The sequence below is a fragment of the Talpa occidentalis genome, unplaced genomic scaffold (genome assembly GCF_014898055.3).
Source record: "Talpa occidentalis isolate TD23 unplaced genomic scaffold, MPIMG_talOcc4v2.1 talOcc4.4, whole genome shotgun sequence".
Taxonomy (NCBI): Eukaryota; Metazoa; Chordata; class Mammalia; order Eulipotyphla; family Talpidae; genus Talpa; species Talpa occidentalis.
The window spans coordinates 132362619-132385747 of record NW_023604295.1 but is presented as its reverse complement, the minus strand read 5'-3'; the positions used below and the strand labels follow the sequence as shown (position 1 = coordinate 132385747).

At 34.0% G+C, this 23129-nt stretch overlaps 1 long non-coding RNA gene across 1 annotated transcript in view; it reads left to right on the top strand.

Annotated features, from left to right (window-relative positions):
- Window positions 1-23129, top strand: part of LOC119257009 (uncharacterized) — a 298118-nt gene that overhangs the window by 72850 nt on the left and 202139 nt on the right. The window contains exons 3-4 of the long non-coding RNA XR_008554022.1: window positions 14116-14204; window positions 19412-19567. This is a non-coding gene — a long non-coding RNA (uncharacterized LOC119257009). The remainder of the gene's footprint in view (window positions 1-14115; window positions 14205-19411; window positions 19568-23129) is intronic.

Below are 23129 nucleotides of genomic sequence, written 5' to 3'. Positions count from 1 at the left end.
ACTATTAACTGTAATCTTGAGCAATTTGATCTTTCTAAGATTAGGTTTCAAACAAAGAAATGAGGGTGAAAAAATCTCTTTCATGGTGTTCCTGTGTTAGTAATAATAAGAACTTTATGAATGGTTCTTACTAGTAACTGCAGAGTAGCAATGTTATCATAAGACATACATCTCAGAATTACATTCAAATCTCTGTTCTTTTGTAATTTATGTCTTTAAAGCTTTGTACTATTTTACATAATATTTCCAGTGTTTGTTGAGTACTGTGTTTAACCAGACACACACTGTTCTATGTGGTGAGGAAATAGCAATAAAGAAAATAAGTTTCTTTGCAGTAATGACTATAATGAGTCATGGGCTGGTTAAGACCTGAGGATGAACTTAAGGACTAGATATGTCATTTCTCTCAAGTTATTGCAAAAGCAAATTACTTAGTAGAAATCCTGTCACATAGTAAGTGTTCATTAGGAACTAGCTATTATTATTTAATATATGTTCCTTCTACAGGTAGCATTATGAATTTGTCTTAAAGATAATATTTCTATAATAATAATTTTTAATTTCTATCATTTCTATAACATAGCTATAGTAAAGTGAGATGTATTTTCCTCCCTTAGTCTGATATATAAGGAGTCACATAAACGTGATCTTTTCCTCCCAGCATTTTGTCTACATTTATTCTTTGAATCTGTTGTCTCCCCACAGAGCTAACCTTTAACAAGGTGAGCCTCTACACACTTAGAGTTCTTTGTCAGGGATGACAGTTTTTGTAGAAAGTATGACAGAGCTCTAGACATAGCCTACAGTATTTAGATTTCCCTTCCATTTCACCATTGAAAATAACACTATATTCTCTGCTGCTAATCAATAACTATATACTTAAACTGAAGTCCAACAAAGAAATAAAATATGATTACAAAGGTGTCTTGTAAACTTAGTCCCAATCTTTGTAGACCTGACTTAAATACACTGTGAAGTTTATTGTAATTTTTGACATGCCATGACTATGGATTATTTCCTGAGGGAAAAACAAATACTTCTCTTAGGTTTAACTAATAACCCTCAGTTAATAAGCAGATCATGGATTAAGAATTGGGTTTGACTTTAAGGGCCCCTGTGAGAGCAGGACAAAGGTAAACAAGCTGGAGGGCATTCCAAGCTGATTTAAGGAAACAGGATCTTCAGATTTGTCTCAGGAGTCTGCTTCAGCTTCTTTCTCCCGGCTCCAAGCAAAAGCTCCTTATAAAATAACGCAGACACAGAAGACTCAGGGCATGATATACATTGTCTTACTATTCTGTGGAATTTAGGGGGTTGTTGGTATCCCTGAAAGGGCTGTGACTACACACAGAATGTAGTCTGTCCAGGAAAAGTAACAAGTAGAAAAAGAAACACAAAGTTATAGCTTCTGAGTAGAAGTCCTTTTTTTCTGATCAAAACACTTATTTAAATATATTTTCACAATAAAAATATCTTACACATCTCCCCTGGAGAATAAAAATGAACACTGAAAAAAGTCAGATATTGGACCTCCCTGGTGGCACAAGTGGTTAAGTCTCAGCACTATCTAACTAACTCCAGTCACTGCAACATGAGTTTGATCCCTGGCCAGGGAAGTGATCCACATTGTGCAACAGACCCCCTCCTGTGTCGCCTGCTGCTCCCCTCAGCAGTGTTTTTCAGTAGATCTGCCTGCTCTGCTTCCCACTCTGTCTGGTGAATCTTCTCACCCCCTGCACTTATGGCCTGCACCCCAGTTCTTATATGCATAAATAAATAAAAAAAATCTTTAAAAAAAAATTCAGACATTGTTTCTCATTTTAGAAAGAGGATCCAACCAATCATAGAAATAGTGTTTATAGATGTCAGCAAGGGATTTGGCTCACAAGTTCAGAACAGGAAGAAAGAATAGCAACCTGTATTTACTGAAAAGATTATGTCCTTGGTACTATGCTAGCTGCATTGACAATTTTATTACATTAATGGATTTATATGATTATTTTTTCCTCAAAATACAGTGAATTATCTCAGGGGTACACCCTGTTCATTCAGCATGCAAAAATATGGAATAAGCAATGTAATTATAGCCCATGCCTTTGTGGAGTAGAGAATGAAGTGAGAATTCTTAATCTATGTTGAGTAATAGAGTCAAGACCAGTCAGTGTCTTTATTAAAAGGTTAGTAGTTATGCCCATGTGTTCTGACTCTAGGCTCTGCCCCAACACAAACTGCTTTTTGGCAGTTGTCATGTTCTGCAATGTTTGTGGACATCTGTAGAGCAAAAGTAAATATCAGATTCTTGAAAAATTATCTCAAATCTAACTTTTCACCATGCCTACCCACATCATGACTCTGGACTTCAGGATGAGTCCATCTGTATTTTCAGGATAAATCCAGTATCACAAAACTTTTAGAAACTTGGATCTGAAGTCAGATTCCCCAAATTTAGAGTTAATTGAATTTTTCTTTTTTTTTTTGATGGAAAATATTTTGACATTACTCAATCTTGGGCCAAATGTGTATATCTGTGTTTAAAATAGAAAAATTTGAGACTTTTGTTTTTATTTTTCCCATTTGAAGTATTTTATTTTTATCTAAATATTTTATAAATATTATTTTTATCTAAGTATTTCATAAATATTATTAGAAACAAATAGGATTTTTTTTTAATTTTAATTTTGTTAGTTTCAGGCAGTATGATACAAAGGAATAAAAAGGAAAAAATAACCTTGGTTTTTAATAAAATATCTGGCAAATTATTTGTCTTGTTGGAAACAGTGAAGCTTGCATTTACTGCTGGCATATTACTATACTACAGGCACAGAAAATTTTATGGTATGCATCCCTATCAACTAGCATAGTTTTATATCACCCAGAGAAGCAAGTGTTTTAGTAGCTGTGACAGGAAAACTCATTGCATTTTGCTGATTATGAATCCCTGTAACATTCTGAACACTATCTTAATGAGTTTTTTCAGTGCCCCTTTGCCCTACTTCCCAGTTGATTGACAGTAATCTATATAACTCATGAAGCAGGAGCTGATAGAATGATGAAGGGCTGCGCTTCCCTTTGCCAACAGTGTCTTCATCTTTTTCTCTGTTCTCTGCACATTGTTCATCTTTGACATCATCAGTCACCAGGCAGTACCATTTACAAATACAGGTGTAACAGAGAGAAAAATATGTCAGTTCCCTAATATGGAGTCTATCAAATACCTGCCAGGCTGCAACTTGAAGAGCTTTCTTTAAGCTCCAGAGAGCCAGATCAGGACTTAGATAGCAGTTTTTCTTAAAAAAGCAAATGGATTTTTCTCACTCTCTCTTTGTCAACCTACTCTGAGTGAGATGAACTATTCAAGACCCTGATCATCTGTTGTTGGACAGAAGCTGATCAAATTCTGGATGACAAGAGTTCCAATGTCACCTGGGTTAGTCTTTGTTAGAGAGAGCACACATGTGGCCTACAAAGAAATTGCATATAAATTTTGCTTTCTGGAAAATATAGTCTAATGCCAATTACTAAGTTTGAAATAACACTGGGAATTCATTGTGCAATGTTGTATCTCTAAGAACTTGCAACTTTTGGTTTATAGAGCAAGTAAAAGCACTGCATCAATAATAAACTCCCACTGTTTTTATAAATGTCCTCATTTTAGAGACTAATCTATTTCTATCATAGAAGTAGATTCAACTTTAATTGAAATTAAATTGAACGTGGTAGTCATTCAATATTATACATTGTCATTTTACTAAAAAATTCAGCCATATAATTTAAAAATAATGCAGCATATTTCAGAATTATGTGTAGAGCAAATTGGGTAATATATGAATGTGATCTGACCCAGGCCCTGGCACATTGCGAGTACACAATTAATAGTAGCTATTATCATTATCATTTGTTATTATCACTATTATGTATTATCACCATATTACTAAAAAATCTTAAACATTAATAAATTTACCACATAAAATTATAAAACATGGTACATGCAAAAGTAAATGAACATTAAAATAAATATGTTAAATGTCAGTTATAACTCCATTTTGAAAGTAAGTGCACACACATATGCTGTTTTTATAGACCTACTTCTAATGAGTGTGGTTCAGTGACTAATGGTGGAATAAGTCACTATTTTGAGTTAATGATTAAAGTCTGATTGCACATAGAAGGCATTGCACTTTTATATAGAACTGGGAGAATTTAGAAATTTAGGTTGCAATTTTATTTCACACATTTAAAATTATGTGTTATATACCCAAAAAAGTTCTTACAAAGGGTATCTGTGGCAAATGGTCCAACATGATATTTGTATCTTTATCAGAAGCAAAGCAGCATGTAGAAAAAGAAAACGCTAAGGATACATCTGTATATGGAGTCAGAATTATGGCATAAGAAGAGGTTAGGCTCACCCAGAGCACCATTAACAGGAACAAAGATGCAGGATGTTTCTTTGTTGACTTTGAGACAAAGTCTTCCTTTGAAAACCTGTGAGTTTACTTTGTTCAAAGATTGTCCTTCTCCCCTGGAATTAACAGCCAATGAAGTCAGTTTCCCTCTTCCTGTTAAAGACAAATCCTTCTTGGCTTATCTATTACCCCTTTTAAGAATCTTCAGCTGCTTTCTGTACTAAGTTATAATAATCAATATTTACACATACTCAAGTCTGTCTTCTGAATCAAACGACCCCCACTCTAGAGTTTGTCATTCCTCCAATTACCTGTTTGCTTCTCTCCTTGAACCCATTGCCATTTGTTGAAAGTGCTTTTTTTTCCCTTCCAATTCACTGTAAATAGACTTTTCTATATCACTAGTTCTTTCTCTTTTGCTTGAATTCAATACACATGTGTAATCTGTCTACATCCATAATACAATGTCATACTATATGTGATATAAGTAAAATTTCAACCTTTTTAATACATGATGACTTAACATTGACAATATTTAATAATATCAACACTATCTTCCAATATTATGTGTATTCCCTTACCGAAATAACAGTGATTCCTCAATCCTTCCCTAAGTCATTCTGGTTGAAAATATAAACTTGTATCAACACCATCCCCTTATTTACAAAAGAGTTCACTATCCATCCCTTCCTTTTTGTTGGCTCTTGCCCCTTATAGGAAGCCTTTAATTTCTCATACCCAGGGAGACTGGAATTTATTTAAATTCGCCAGCTATGAATTTAAACAAGCCATAATCCTTGTACTCAATCATGACAACTCCTTTCATCTTCCCATATTACTGTGCCGTCATAATATCTTACCAGTTTAGCTCCAAAATATTACCACCATATTTAATAATCTCCGTCTTTATACAGACAGTTCTTACACACACTTGTGTTACTGCAAGACCTTACTTTCTATTATATACCCTCTTCTCTGACACAAATGACTTGTCCACAGAGCAACAGGGCTTACTTTTTCCAAATGCAAACGGGAGCATATCATTCTCCTTCTTGAACACATCAACATATTTGTGGGGTTGTTTGAAAACTTGCCTGTAGTTTTTGGATACTCTTCCTTTTCAGAGGTAAAGATTACTTCCTCTCCTCTTGAGTGTGGGCTGGATTTAGTGAATCACTTCTAAGGATAAAATAAAGTAGAAATGACTATGTGTACATTTGAAGTTTAGATCATTAAAGTCACTGCAGTTTCCTTTTACTCTCTCTTGCATCACTTCTTGGGGGAAAGCTAGCTTTCCCCTCGCTGCCATGTTATCAGGACACAACAGCACTTATGGAAGGGACCATGTGGCAGGAAACTGAGCTCTCCTGCCCACAGCCATGTGAGGGAATCACATTAAAAATGGCAACTTTGGTCCTAATCAAGACATAGAGGACTGCAATCCTTGCTGACATCCTGACTGCAAGTAGAGAAGAGACCCTGTGCCAGAAGCACCCAGATAAACTGCTGCCAGACACCTCATTAATGAAAAATGTTACTAGTAATATTCTTTCTTAAGCCACTGTTTTGTTATAAAGCTATTGATAGCTATTACTACCCTAATAATTTAACTTCCTTCCATCATCCACTAGACCTTCTAGTCCAGTCTACCTTTCCAGGATGTATGCGATGGTTCCCCTCCCTTGCACACTCCAGTCACAATGGCCTTTTAATCCAAAGTATTTTCCTTAACTCCCATTAGCACAGGATTTTTTTATTCCCTCTTTTAAAAGGCTTTTCTTGTCCCTTTACTCTTACCCTTTTCTATCCCCTTATTTTTAGAATAACACATACTCATCTTTTAAAATTTAACTCAAGAACCATTATTTCTAGAACTTTCTTGAATCTCATCATTATTCTCACTATACCAATGTCTGTGTTGCTTTCCACATTGTGATTTTACCATCATTTATGTTATATTTGATTACCATTACTGTTAGTAACAGCAAACTATGAGTTTGTTTTATTACATTCTGAGTGCCTCGTGTCATTGTAAGCATTATAAGTAAGTCAATGGATAACTAATAACAAGGCTCCACACTATGAAAACAAACATTTTGATACTGCATTTGGCATGTTAAATTCATTTATATGTTACAAGTAGTTCAGTTCTTTCAGAAATGAATGTCATCATACAGGCTTCAAGTGTATTGTCCTTCAAAATAACTGAAAAATGAAGTGGGGTGGGGGGAGATAAATATCCACTTTTAAAAACTGAAATAACCTATTTGATGAATGTGGTTACCCAAATTTATAGTTAAGGGTATTCACCAGATCACACTGTTATTTCAACATTTTTGGATACCTCTGCAGTATAAAGAATTTCTCCATGAATCTGTAGAAAGCTTGCAAAAAGCACTCTTGCTGAAATTCTCACTTACACATTTCAAAGTGATGGGAGCAAAACTGCCTATAGAACTCCCATTAATGTCAATGAGAATCACTGACAAATTCCCAAGCAATACTTTGAAAACATCTTCATTGTTGCCTTGGGGCTGTTGCTAATGCTGAGCACAAATAAGATTTAGCTCTTAAAGAGACAATTGCTTTTATATTGCTGAGCCTGTATTTTCATTGATGCTAAGCAGAGATGGCGAGACAAGAATGCATCGTTCTTTTTACTTATCTGAAAGACATTATTGTGGTCTTTCTCAACTGTGTCCTGATTTAAAACAAGCCGAACAAATCTTTCTCAAAATAAAGCTGCAATATGATTAAGTGGAGATGACATATAAAATACTTTTTCAAGTGCGTATATTAGAAAATTCTATTTAGTCACTCCATTTATGCACAAGCTGCTGAATATTCTCTTTAGATACATAAAGAAATAACTATGGACTAAAATTGATTTACTAGACATATCATTCAAAGCTATATAATGCATCTTTATTTTTAAATCTAAACTAATTATTAAGTTACACCATTTAGAAGACCAAAAGAGAAACAGTATTTTTATGTTCTCTCTATAACTCTGATATTTAGTATATTTTAAGGAGGTATTCTCTACACGAGTCAAAACAGCTTTTCAAATTCTAGACTCTAGGCTTTTGAGGGCATATGCATAAAGCATTTAAATAAGAAAGAAGTGATTGAAAATGGATGTTCTGGAAAACTTTAAATAGCATGAGTGGCTATTGCATTTTGCTCCACCACTTCTTCCATAATTGTTTTCAGGGCCTTCAATTTACCATTGGGAAATGAGGATTTTGAAAATAAGCAGACTTGCCTTTTCTAACTGATTAAATGGAGTAGAAAGGAAAAAAGAGGGATTGACCTTTCATTAATAGAAATCATGAAAAACTCTTGGTAGCTTCCAAATGGTGTTGGTCTGCTTATTTGTTAAAAAATAATATTTACAACTGTTAATATTCAAACAATTAGATTTCTGTTTTAATATCAGTACACAATGTTCTTTGTACATAGTGCAAACTAAACAAATTAAAATCGTCTGTTCAGTGGTTGCAGTGAACAATTGAGATGAGGACAATTAAACTGTATTACATGACCTGTGTGTGCTGAAGAATTGACAACAAGCCTGGTTTGATTTGCTTAGTTTCCATATAAAACACAGAGAACTGGCAAGCAGTGTTGGCCCAGACATAACAGATTTTTCTGGAGCATTTCTATAAAATACTGCTCCAAAACCACCACCAATAATTTGTTCTTGGATCTGTGTTTGTTTATTGGCCTTAACATTTCCATGGTATAAGATAGCATGGCATTCTTGTAGAGAAGCACCTGGAATTCTCTCCCTGCAGTGATATTTAACTTGTCCTGTATTCTCCTTATTTCCAATATAACTTATACAATAGAACCATATGATTATTTTTAAATACACTTTTGCTATTTCTTCACTTCCCATTTGTAGATGGCATCTTGCTCTGTAGTGGGCATTGACTCTGGTGGCCTCTACATGTTAAAACAAAAGATAAAATAGCCATATCTCCTCACCGTTAAATGTTCCGTTTCTGTAAATATGCAGCTTTAACAACCCTGAATCTCTGTCTTTGTTTTAAGATTTATCCATTTATGCATTCAAGAACTGCATCAAGAGATGCAGAGAGGTGAGAGGATTCACCAGAGACAACATGGGGAGCAGAACAGGCCAATCTGCTGAAATACACTGCTGAGGGGAGCAGCGGGCAAGCAGAAATCTGCCATGTGGGTTAGCTCCTTGGCTAAGGATTGAACTTGTGCTGCAGTGGCTGCAGATAGATCCATAGTGCTGTGTCTTATCCCCTTGCACCACCAGGGAGGCCCTGAATCTGTCTTATAATTCCCTCCCTGAAAATAAATTCCATAATTTGGTTTGTGAATTGTCTTGAGAGAAACTGTATTTTTTGACATTTAGCTTGGGGTTATGAGAGGTTGACCAATATTACTGACTCGTCTGAGCCTGAAGGGAAGCTTCACCAGTGTGTTTAGTTCTTTTTTGGTCCTGGTGTGAAGAGAAAGGACTTCCACTAATATACAGTGTGTCTAAAGACAGAAATACTTTTTGTATACTCAGCACAAGGATATGGATTATAAACCATTTTACATGGGGCCTCAATAACAGAAAACATGTTTTCCACTTTTTCTGGCCTATGTCCATTCTAGAAAGTCTAGGTATTTGTAGAAGTTTGAAGGGAAAACAAAGCCATTAATAGAAAATATTCACTGAAGGAAGCTCAGTATCAAGGAAATTGCCATAAATTGTAAATATTAGTTGAGGAAGTGAGTACTTTGTTAAATCATGAGATATCCATTTCTTCTTTGAGCAATATCTCTCAAAGCCCTCTTATTAAAAAAATAGTTTGAACATTATTATTCATAGGTGAGTTCAGAAGAAAAGATGGTTAATCTCAACCAATCAATTGCAGTATGATCAACAGATGGGAAATTTTATTTGAATCCTCTGTAAAAAGATAGCTACACCCTCAATAAAAGGTTGTCTAAAAAAATCAGAATCCACTAAGTGTCATGTGTAATGAGAGTTTATGTTTCTTAACTTAGGCTCCTTGAAATTTCAGAATCACAATTATGCCTGCAATCAGTCTGTGATGAGAATATATATTACTGAGTTTCTCAGGAAACTCTACACTGAATAAATAGTACATAAGGTAGCCCTACAGCAAAAAGAGCATTCAACATTTGCAAAAACAAATGCAAAATTGATTTGTACAGATGCACCCTCAATCCAGGTCACATAAATTCAAAAGGAAAATGCTGTAGAATCAGAAAACAAGCAAAATTAATCTCCCAAGAACAAAAGATATCACATATATTGAACCAGTATAGATTTCAGGCAAGAGAATAATCAAATGAAGTTTATAAAATAAGTGTATTTATGACAAAATTGTATAAAACAGAAGACAAAAGAGGAGGAAAAGATATTTTTAAAAGGTTGGATTTGAAAGAAAAATCTTGATATTAAACATAGTCATGTAAGTAATAAAACAAATAGATAATTTTTTAACAGCAGACTAGAAATATGACTAAAGAAAGAGTATACCTCACAATTGATTATTAGTTAGAATTCAACTCAACATAATGAAGTTGGAACGTATGGAATAGAGATTAAGAGACATGAAGGATAGATTCAGAAGATTGAATATATTTTCAGTAGAAGTTACAGAAAGAATCAAAATGAAAATATTCAGGAAACTGTCAAAGAAATAATGAGTACTTTTTTAAACCTGAATGAAGACAAGATGGTCACAATATGCGACACCAATCCAGAATGTTTAAAACTAATTCCATACCTTATCAACTTGTAGAACTATAAGAATCCCAAACCATAGATTATCATCACAGAACTCATAAATACCTGAAATATTCTAAAAAACTGATGGAAATTGACTGACAAAGACTTTTTTTTTTAAATCTTTTATTTATTTTTAAATAGAGGCATGTTTTATTTATTTGTTTGTTTGTTTGTTTGTTTATACAAGCACTGGGTACAGTCAGAAGTGCGGGAGGGTGAGAGAATTCACCAGAGCCAGAGCGGGGAGCAGAGCAGGCAGAAGGACCGAAGTACACTGCTGAGGGGAGCAGCGGGCGGCAGGAGAGGTCTGCGCGCCATGTGGGACCCTCCTCTGGTGGCCGGGGAGCAGCCGGGGATCGAACCGGGGCCGCAGAGGCCGCGGGCAGCTTGCAACCCAGAGCTCAACCGCTGAGCCACCGGGGAGGACCTGACAAAGACTTCTTGACAATAAAATTATGTCAGAAAACAAACAAAATATTTTCTGAGGAAAAGAACTATTATCTACTATATATATGTGTGTGTGTGTGTGTGTGTGACTATGTATAGAGGATGAGATATTATACTAGATACCAAACATATGCACTATATTTAGTATACTATATTATTTCTACTTCTACCAGCTAAACATGTTTTTGGCTATGGGTTAAAATTATCTTTCTCTGATACTGAGCCCTCATTACGTTTCATGCCCTTCTCATGGCAATAATTTTTTGTTAGCAGACACTTGGCATGATTTATTTTCACAGTTTCTTTAATTATCTGTCTCTCCATTGTTAGAATGAATTCAGGTGAAGTGAAAAGTCATTTATTTTGTTCAGAGTCGTCCTGCGGTTGCTTGGTTCATAGTATGTGCTCAATAAACAGTTGTTGAATCAATTTTTTTTATAAATCCATAGGCTATAGCTTGGCATATGTTTAGCAAACTATATTATTCATTTTTTTCATCATCTGTGTGTTCTTCACTGTATCATTAACACCCATTCATTGTTATGTCTTTCAACAGTATTTAAATAGGCACTTTGTGCCAAACATTTTGCCAAGCACTTTGGATTGATGTTAATTCCTGACCGAAACAGAGCCTCAAAGCTGCAGATACCTTTTGATGGCCACAGAGAATCAAAGTAGCAGTAGAACACCAAGTAATAAACACTTTGCTGGAGGAAAGTTCAGGTTGCTATGGAAACACATATGTATTGAGACTGACTTGTTTTCGAGAAACAAAAGCACACTTAAACTAACACAAGGAAAGGAATATTTGTCAAGACACACACGAAATGATATGGAGATCTCTGTGAAATTGAAAGCAGGACTGGTAATACTGTTGTCAACACCACAGTGACTTTAGAGATTATAGACTGAACAGCCAGCCAAAGTTGGATTCAAGAAGCCATCTTTGTTAACTGTGGCTCTGAAAATGTTATTTCATTTTTCTGTACCTTGGTTTTTCCATATTTAGAGTAGTGTTAATTGTAGTACAAATCTCTTAAGCTTGTTAGGGAATAAAATAAGCTAATACTTATGAACCATTTAGATTAGTATCTTGCACAGGATTCATTTAATTGTTGAATTTAATAGGATAGTGCTTTATTGAGACTGAATTTGGAGAATGTTTTGTACGTAAGACAAATCTGGGTAATGCAAAATGTTATGACCTTTGGCTCTGAGTTATATTTTGTGAGCCAAATTTTTCTTACTACCAGTTAGTTTTTTTTAACTACTTTAACTTATGTCTTCATTTTCATTTACTCTCCGAAGGGTGACTCTGCAGTCCAAACACTTTTAGCTGTAGCTTCTAAACGTTATTGTCTAATTATTTCTGTTTTTTTTTTTTTTAAGTCTCCAAAAAGGAACAATATCATTTAGTCTTCTTTGTATCAAAGGCCACAAACACCAGAAACCCCTGGCTTTCCTTTAGTCTATATTTCAGTTATCTTTGCTTATGGAGGAAGCATATGAGAAAAGAATACAAGATGAAAACTGACAAATACAACAGGCCTAACATTTTAATAAACATTCCCCCAAATAAAAAGTTAAAATTGCATTTATCAATTTTTATAAAGCAAAATGAAGTAGTTGTAATTTTAATTTTGTACAGAATATTAAAAGTGTATTTTTAAGTGTGTCTCTAAGCTGAAAGTATAGGAAATCATGCTATGTCCTAAACTGAATGAAACCAAGAATCCATAAAGTTACCTCTATGAACTCAGAAATCTCTGGTTCTCTCAGGACTCTTGCTAGTTCTTAGTCACTTTGAACTTCTGATGTCTGTGAGGTGTGTGGTGACAGAAAAAAGTCCAGTGTTTACATGGAGATACCACCTTAAAAACTCAATGGAAGGAATCACTCAGAATTGGAAGGTGGAAAATATAGCTCGACTCAGAATTGATAAAAGCTTCATGTACATATAAACCTCATGTGAATTTAAGACCTACTGGCATGATCCCCAAAACCTCCAGTAGGCATTTACTTTAAGTGAGTGTCCAGAGCAGGTAGTGTTTGCAAACATCAAACATAAGCACCTGTGAAATAAAGCATCAACCCATGAGGACTGGTAGCATATCTCCCAGTGACATCAGTATTTATAACCTGATGATTTAGATAGCTCAGTATTACTGAAATTTAATTTATATGTCTTCAGAAAATTCTTATATTTTATTTTTAAAAAGATTTATGCATCCAAGAACTGGGGTACAGGCCAGAGGTGTGGGGGATGAGAGGATCCACCAGAGACAGAGTAGGGAACAGAATAGGTGGATTGATTGAAATACACTGCTGAGGGGAGCAGCAAGTGAGCCAGAAGAGGTCTGCTGTGCCATGTGGGTAGCTTCCTGGGTGGGAATCGAACTCGTGTTGCAGTGGCTGCAGATAGCTTCATAGGTTGTGTCTTAACCCATTGCGCCGCCATGGAGGCCTTCTTATAATTTATATCTTCAAGGTATATCATTTTTGTATTCATATAACATTTAAGAGCTAAATTTGGTGATCTGACTTCAAGGTTCATTGTTCTTAAATTTACAGGAACTGTCCCTAATCTTGGGTTATTTGACTCCTTTCTTTAGTTCCATTGGCCAAATTCCATTTTACATATGTATGTAATGTCTGAGTATTCTATTTAGGAAAAGCAGTAAGGTGATGTACTGTCTGAGTTACCATATACCAAAGCGTGTCCTCTGATTCAAGAACAGAAAAATACAATATTATGGGGTACATTGTTCTTTTTCCATCAAGTCCTCTGTCATTGCTTTACATGTTTAGTACTCAGTATTTCTAAGTAAAGCACAACTTTTGTTGTTGTGGATTAAGCAACTTTGTACATTTTTTCCTTCACATTTCAAACATTATATCTCTGCAATTAAAAATTTTGTCATATTAATTCTAGAGTTTTAGATTCTCTTTCATATTTTAAACTGGAAAATTGATTGAAAGAAGTTCTTGATTGCTTTCTCATGGAAATAATTTTATTCCAGTATATTCTTAGTTGTTCTTCTATATCTAGAATTACTGAAGCAAATACAACAATTCACAAAGCAATTGCTTTCTTAGCTCTTCCTGAACCAACATCTTTTTATCACTACCATCACACACCTATATCTAAACCACTCAGAGATACAAAAGGAAAGCTGTTTATCAGCATATGAAATGATATACATCATACTTCCTATTTCAATAATTTGCAAAGACATACCTCATTTTCTCCTATGTCATATTGAATATTTTCCATCTTGTACATTATCTAGTTAATCTCTTACACAATTGTGTATTGCCATTTACAATGCATTAAAAATTAAAAACTAATTAGATTAAAAGATTATTTCAACTTTTCAGATCCTATTAATTAGTTCTAAAAGAAGATAAAGTATGAATGAAAGTATTATAATGCAAATTCTAAATATTCTGTATGGTTATATCTACCATTTGCTTTAGGTCACAGAATTTAGTGGAAAGAAAGATAAAAAGGGGAAGGAAGAAGAGAAGAAGGAAGGAAGAAAAGCAGAAAGAAAAGGAACAAAAAGGTGAGAGGGAAGAAGTTCCTACACACTGAGGGTAATTATGATTAGGGTAACTTTTTGATGTGATTGAGAGCTGTCAATACTTCAGTTCTCACTGTATGGAAGTGAACTATAGAATTGAAATAAATGGGCATATGCCTTCAACAACAGATTAACAGTTTTATCTATAGAATGCATTTATTTTGTGTGTAAAATTGAAATAAAATTTGAGCTCAAAATGAATAGAAAATTTTGGTTATTAATTAAAATCTCTGTTCTCTCTTTTGTCAGTAAACAACTAAAATAAAGAATACAAAATCCCCTCATAAAAAAGCTCTTACAGATAGTGCCCCTTTATATGTAAGGTTTCTTTCTACCTCTCCAGTACACAACATAATGTACTATTCCTGCTGTTAATCTACATTAGTTATTTTACATATAGTTTATCACAGTGAAATAATTGAAAAATAAGCCTATTTCCCCTTATTTTTTTATTATAAAACATTGCAACACAATGAACCTTTATCTGTCTTAGTGAGGAATAGTTTAATTCTGCATCTTTTTGTAATCTTCTTAAAACAAGAAAATGAGTTTGCTAATGTCAGTGCTGAGTCGGCTATGTATTCACCTAATGCTGTGCGCAATGTTTAATCTTTTCCTCATTAATGGTTTAAGTAAACATATGGTAATATCCAGCTGAGGTCAAGTGTAAGTAGATCTCTCTTATCAATTCTATGGAGAATCAGTTTAACACTTTGGAATTTTCTCTTGAGGGTAAAAAATTGACATTTAGTCACGCACTCAAATGAACTTCATAAATCCTTCACTTCTAGATTGAACTGTCATCTGGCATGACTAAATCAGTTTAAACGATGCCCATTAATGTCTCTTATATGGTCAGTGAACTTGATCTGATAGATTTTCACAGGGATCTACCATGCCTTTATCTAAATAGTCTGGAAAAGTTATGTCTTGTCTCATTGGTTTCTCATTGGATTTATAGTCTCCTCATAGGCTAAACTAAAAACTCCTCATTCACCCTAAAGACACCATTTTCCATCTGACCTTGTTCTCTTAAGACAGGGACCATTAATTATGACAGTGTTAATAGGAAGGAGCTCCGAGTTAAAAAGGATAACTGAATCTTTACTATATTTTCCATTCTTCACAGTTACCAAGAATTCACTTCTCTATTGAACCTGCACCCCATCTATTTATTTGATTGATATACGCTCTGCTATAGCTTCATACTATGAATCCGCCCTTAAGTTGTGGAGCAAGTATGGAATATTAAGTGTCAATGTTACTTAATATGAACATTTAGGTAAAAGTGAGTGCAAAGAAAGAGTACATTAGGATGACAATTGGTTTTGCTACAAATCAACTTAAAAAAATACACTAAGCTCTATAGATTAAAAAGATGGAAACAGTAGAATTGGTAGTGAGGGTGAACTCTTTTTAAAAATAAGCAAATATAGTAATGAATCTTAATAGCACTACCATTAAAATTCTTTTTTTAGCTTTTTTTGGAATATTTATTTATTTACACATGCAATAACTGGGGTACAGGCCAGAGGTGAGGGAGGGGTGAGAGGATTCACCAGAAACAGAGTGGGGAGCAGAACAGGCAGACTGACTGAAGTACACTGCTGAGGGGAGCAGCGGGCCAGTCAGGAGAGGTCTGCTGTGCCATGTGGGTAGCTTCCTGGCCGGCTGGGGATTCAACTCGTGCTGCAGAGGCTGTGGATAGCATCATAGTGCAGTGCTTAACCCATTGTGCCACCAGGGAGGCCTTATTAAAATCCTTACAAAGTATATGATTATATTATATGTTTCAAGATAATCATAAAGACTAATTGTGATATGTGAGTATAGCAGTTTTCAATATATTTGTTCTCAGGATGTATTTGAACTCAAATATTTTTTAGGAATTTAAATAACTTGATTATTGATACATGTGCTATTGTTAACTGCATTAGAAATTAAAACTGTGAAAATGTTCAAAATATTAACATATTTATAATGAAGATAACAAAGGCATTATATGGATAAATCCAATATAAATAAAACACTTGTATTATATTTTTCAATGAAATGAGAAAAATGGCATTGTGTTTCACTTGTCAAATATCTTAAATGTCTAACTTAATGTAAAAGAGATGGATTTTTCAGAAATCTGTACATTTAATCTATCGGTATTTTACTATATTAACATCATGTAGCTTCTGGAAAACTGCTGTACACACATTGGAAAGATACATAACATCTTAACATAATTAAGAAAATGGCTTTATATCATAGATTCCTTCAAAGGGGTCTTCAGGGACTTCTAGGGAGTTTCTTTGGGCCATGGCTTGAGACTGCTAGACTAGTAAAGCACGTGAGGTTTAAAGTTGTATATGATATATATCTTGGTTGTCTTCACTACTTGCTAGTTATTTATTATGGAGTAAGTATCTTAACCCTTGTAAAACTCATGTATTCCATTACAAAATGGACATAATAATAGTGACTACCTGATCAAATTGTTTTGAGGTTTCAAATAAATGCCAAATACAGCTTACTATTTAATGGTGAAAAAAAAAAATGAACCGCAGTAGTCATTTGTTCTTATTCTATAATTCAAATATTTGTCAAGGTGAACCATTTAAAATTTGCTTTTCATAGCCTGAAGTTCATTTTGATTTTACTTAGTTCACATTTGTTTCTCTCTACTTACCATATGAATGAAATCGTATGTTTTTTGTCTTTTTCTGTCTGACTTATTTCACTAGCTATAGTCTGTCTAGGTTCATTCAGTTGTTGCACATAGCAGGGTTCATCTATTTTATGGCTGAATAGTATTCCATTGTTTGTGTGCCACATTTTCTTTATCCATTCAACACTTGATGGGCATTTAGTGTTTCCAGTTCTTAGCTACATAATAGCTGTAAACAGTAAATGCAATAAACTGAGTGCATATATCTCCTTGAATTAGTGTTTTCACATTTTTGGATAAATACTCAGTATTGGATAATTAAATCATATGGGATATATATTTTTGGTTTTGTGAGGCATTGCAACAATTCTTTTCATCATGGCTGCACCATTATTTACATTTCTCGGGCCTCCCCTGGTGGTGCAGTGGTTGAATACTGGGCTGCAAAGCTGCCCGCAGCCTCTGCAGCGCTGGTTCGATCCCCGGCTGCCAGAGAGGGTCCCACATGGTGCACAGACCTCTCCTGCCGTACCTGCTGCTCCCCTCAGCAGTGTATTTAGTCAGTCTGCCTGTTATGTTCCCTGCTCTGGCTCTGGTGAATTCTCTCACCCTCCCGCACATCTGACTGTACCAGTGCTTGTATAAATAAATAAATCTTAAAACAATAGATATATATTTACATTTCCCTCAACAGTGCATAATATTCCTTCTCTCCATGTTCTTCAGCACTGTTGTTTCTTATCTTTTGGGATAATAACCATTCTCACAGGTGAGATTTGATATCTCACTCTCTAACACCATGCACACAAAATAATCCAAAATGGATTGAAGACTTGAATATAAGTCCAGAGACCCAAAACACATAGGAGAAAACACAGGTCATATGTCTTTGACATCAACCTTAAAGATGTGTTTGGGGACTTGACTCCAATGGTTAGGGAAACAAAAGTAAAACTAAAGTAAGTAGGACTGATTCAAACTGAAAAGCTTCTACAAGTGAGAGACAATTGCCTCTAAACAAAAAGCCATCTGATAGAGTATGAGAACATATTTGTACATCACACTTTCAATAAGCCATACAATACAAAATATGCAACGAACTTATAAAACTCAACAATTAAAAAAAAAAACCTTACTAAAAATTGGGAAGGAGAACTGAATAGTCTTCTAAAAAACGACACATGGATACTCCATAGACACATGAAAAGATGTTTATCAGCTGTTACTATTAGATAAATGCAAATCAAAGCTTTTTGAAAATATACTGTAATGAAAACTATATTATTTTTATTTTCATTTGTGTTTCACCTGCTCATAACCAATATTTTTAGGAAAACTTTTTTAAATGATAGTATTTTTTTTATCCTACACAATCATCAAGCAAGATGAACTCTTTGGTTCAATTTATAGTCCTCAGGTTTCAATGTGTATAAAAACAAAGTGATCTTTCTTAAAAACAATAAAAACCACCAAGAATTGTAACAAGTAAGATTAAGGAGGGGAGAGGCATTTTGAAGAAAACCAAGTCAATAGTGATTTCCTTTGACATGGATGTCCACGTAAGCTGTGCTCTTATTGCTTTCTTACCATATATTTCCCAAAATCCTGGGAAGGAAAAAATGTAGTTTTGTTCTAAAATCTTACAACTTAAAAAAATGCTGTGATTATGTATGTTTGATACATTTATTGCTAAAAATGTGGTAATAGCATGTAAGACATAACAGTGAGAAGAAATTTGCTTCATTTCTTAAATAGGAGTAAAATGAAAGGTATAAATTGCAATTATATTTATTACTATAATTAAAATTTATAAAATAACCAAGCTAATATATGTGTCTAGGATTCATTGTCATTATTGTGTAAAACGCTAATTAGGCAAAGAATGAATTCTCTTAAATGTTGATTTCACATATATGACTTTTTAATTATTATAATTATAATTATGTTTAATTTTTAATTTAAGTAAGTATATTTAAATTATTCAAATGGGTATATTTAAATTATTTTTTTTCTTACTGACTTGTTTTGCCATCTATAAATAGCATTTTGTCAGTAGATATTTTTTGTGTGCTAAGAGAACCTAACATGTGAACTATTCTCTTAAAAAATGTTTGTGTTCAATAAAATGTTGTCAACTACAGTAAGAATGTTAAACAGCAGATCTCTAGATCTTATTCATCTTATATAACTGAAACTTTATTCCTATTCCACAGCCACTGCCCATTCCTCCTGCCCCCAGGCTTTAGCAGTCACCATTCCGACTGCCTGTGTCTAAGAGTTTGACCATTTTAGATACCTTATATAAGAGGAATCATGCAGTTGCTTTTCTTTTTTGTAAATACGTACAGTCAAAACACACCTGAAGTCATGTTCATGTACAAATGGAGTAGAGCAGTCAAATGCCAAAGCCACCTAATTTTTCTCTTTCAATATCATCTCTCATATTATGATGTGACTATTCTTTGTTAACATGTTCTGCCACTCTCTCCCATCCTTATCTTAAACTTCTATCCTATTTGAATGATCCATACAGGGGATCCTGAAAGCTTCAATCCTGAGGCAGTGGAAGTGCAGACTCAAAAGTCTACAAAGAACTGAGAGAAGGGGTGTTTGCCCAGGATCTAAATTCATTCCTCCTTACTGATCAGAAATAGCAGAACAAAATAAAAGAAAGAAAACACCTCAGAGAGTAAGTAAAAAAAACTACATTAAAGTGAAAAAATATACATTAAAATCATATTTGTGAACACAGACTATCAAAGAGACAGAGAGGAATAACCAATATGAGGCAAACAGAGAAAGCTACTAATATGTGTTTCTGATAGTATTTCATGATTTTTTTATCTAGATTTTTTCTTTATCCCAGGAGATTCTTAAAATATCCTCCAGCAGCCTAGCATAGCCAACCTAGTACAAGAACTTTGATAACCACAAGTAAGTTTTTAAGGGGAGGAAGAAACGATAATCTCCTATCTCGACATCCTAAATGTATTGTTTCAATCTTGCATTCCTGTTCAGACTTAGGAGTAGGTTATTACTTAATGTGATGCAGAAAAGCTCACATGCCTCAAATTATACTTTCTTCATTTACTTGCTGACCCATGAAATTATCTTAACACAGGTCATTGGCTTTACTTCTGTCATTAAAATGCAAAGGATTAAAAGGTAATGGCCTAGCCACTGGAGGAAAAATAAAGCACATTGATGGTAAACATTCTATATCTTTCTTGAAAAGTAACTGGTTCTTACCAACAGAGAACAGAAAGAGAGAGTGAGAGAGAGAGAGTGAGAGAGAGAGAATTTGGTTATGTTGGAGAAATACAGGCAGGAGAATATACAAATAAAATTCTCAGGATAGTGAAGCCTTACTATTTCATATCAAGTACATTTATTTAAGATTGGTAAATATATTTAGACAGATAGTGACCTATTCTACTTATTGCAGTCTGGCTCCCTGGATTACCCCACAATAATGGCAGCTGTAGAAACAAGAATCTTTCACCACATATTTGAAAAACATATACCAAAAAATAGATAAAGATCAATAAGGAGAGAAAATAATAATACACATAACTTACATCTTTAGAATAATCAATAAATAGAGTTCAATGAAGTACAAATATCGTGTAAATGTGCATACCTTATTCCTATTTATAGAGGGAAGTGGAAAGTTTAAGGCCACTGTAAGATACAAAAAAGAACCCCAATAAATACCCTATGCCAAGGCTAAAGTGCTAAAGACATTTCTGAGCCCTGATGGGTCAGCACTACTAAAGCATTACTCAATGATATGCATAAAGAAATTATTCAAAATGTGGTTATAAGCAAAAATATGAATTTTATATCATTACTAAAACATTATACAATAAGCAAGTTGAAGGGTCATTTGACTATAAGGAATTATAACTTGTCCTTTTTACTATCCACTATTAATTAGAATTCGGATATTTATAACTCTGTAGAGTTAAATGTTAACTTGTAGAACACTCTTAAGATTTAAATGAATCAACATAATGCAGATGCAAATAATTTTTGTCTGCTAGAGAAGAAATATTATGGAGTTGTTAGTCCATAGGGCATTTAATTGGAACTTTTATTGAACTATTCAACTTATTGCATCATTTTTAGGTGTGCTTCTTTGAGTATATGTACATGCACACATGTGTAAATGTGTGTGTATATTTCTCGTACCCTACTTTGAAAAGTCATTGTGATCATATTACCCTATTAGGTTCCTCACTAATATAATAAAACAAATACTGGCATGGGAATTACTCTGTGCCTTTATCCTGCCTGTGGTTTTAATATTTTGAGAATTATACTTTGACAGCTATATAAGTTTAGTCTTAGAATGGCATTGCTTCTGGCAGGAAGGGTAGTAATTTATGAAGACTGGCAACATTTGAGATTTGGTGATTGAAGAGATTATTTTCAAGGAATTGAGTTATGTCTATAAAGGTTACAAGTCTGTAATCTAAAGGTAGGCCAGCCGACTGAAAACTCTTGGGCCAAGGTAAAAGTTTTGAAGTAGAATTTTTTCTAACTCAGGAAATTTCAGTTTGCTCTTAAAACCAATTGAATGAGGCCCACTCACATTATCAAGGTAATCTCACTGGAGTCAACTCATTACACACATTAACCATATTCACAAAATACCTTCATAACAACACAATATTAGTGCTTCATTGAATAGATGTGTTCTACAGCCTAGTCAAATTGATATATAAAAATAATCAACACAATGGGAAAGGGAAAATAAAAAGTAAAAGGGGAAATTAAATGTCCTGAAAAAACAAAAACCAAACAATTTCAAAGATTCATCTATACTCCCTAAATCCCTAAGGACAATTTTATTGAATGAATTTGTGTTTTGCTATACAGACACAAGGAAATGCCTTTGAACCAGTAATCTAATAATTTATATAAAATCCTATGGACCTAAATTCCATTCTACATTCAGAGAAGGCAAATAGATGAAGGAAACAGATGATGAAAATTCCTGTTTTCTCACATGTAACAATTTTGTTTTTAAAAATCAGGTTATAATATTTTTTGACCCAAGAGCTATTTAAGGTCTTCTAAAAATGTTGGAATGAAATGTTTATTTGTTCACTTTACCAATTATGGGGAAATAGTTCTCTCAGGAATCAGAGGATAGTCTAGCACACATTTAGGGGCTCTACAATATGTCTTACTATTTGGTAAAACTACAATCTCCTTATTACTATCATTTTGCCTACAAGCAACTCTCACATATTTTTTCCATGTCCAACTTACCAACTTGTTCACTTCCAGGAAAGGTAGGCCAGCAGACTGAAGACTCTTGTGCCATTTCCAGGAAATAAATCTTGTTTATATTTGGGTTATACTAAATTTTTAGCTCTATAACGATAATTGAAATCTATATAATATTCAGCTGTCTTATCCAAGAACATTGATATCTTTATATATATATATATACATATATATATATATAGCACAACTGATTTTTGTATGTCAAGTTGTATTTTTGTATGTCAGCCTTGCTGAACTCATTTATTAGTTCTAGTAGTTGTTCAATGAATTTCTTAGAATATTCTAAGTGTAAGATCTTGTCTTAGCAAATACAGATGCTTTTAATTGTGAATGTGTTACTGAGCAAATGCTTGCTGCCCAAAGCACATGGAAGTCAAAACTGTGGTCATGACTTCTGAGAGAATAAAAAACTTAATTGGAAAGTCAACCAGGAGGGAGACAGGAGACAAAACTCATATTTGTTTTCCTGGTATGGGAGGTGAGATTGTCTTTATGGAAGAAGAAGAAGAAAAACAGCTAGGAGTAAGGAAATTATGAACCTGTCAAAGTTTGATTGGTTATTCACAAACAGATCATATATGGAGAGGTTTTTCCTGATAACCAGATCTTATTGACGGACCCATCACTTTCGAATCTTAGCTTCTTGTCATTGGTCCCTTGTTTTTGACTTACTTGGAGTTCAGCTTAAGGTTAGTCACTTTTACACATGCTCAGGTTGTAAGGTCTGTAGACAAGTGTCAAGTTGTGATTCTTGTGAGAAAACATGCTTGATAGGGATATGAGATTAAGTTGATCATGAGTTTGTTGATATTATAGGGAATTGAGGGCAGATGCAATTTGTTTCTTGGTATATATGTGTGTGTGTGTGTGTGTGTGTATATATATATATATATATATATATATATATATATATATATAAATTTCTTTTTCTTACCTTCTTCAACTGCGTAAACACT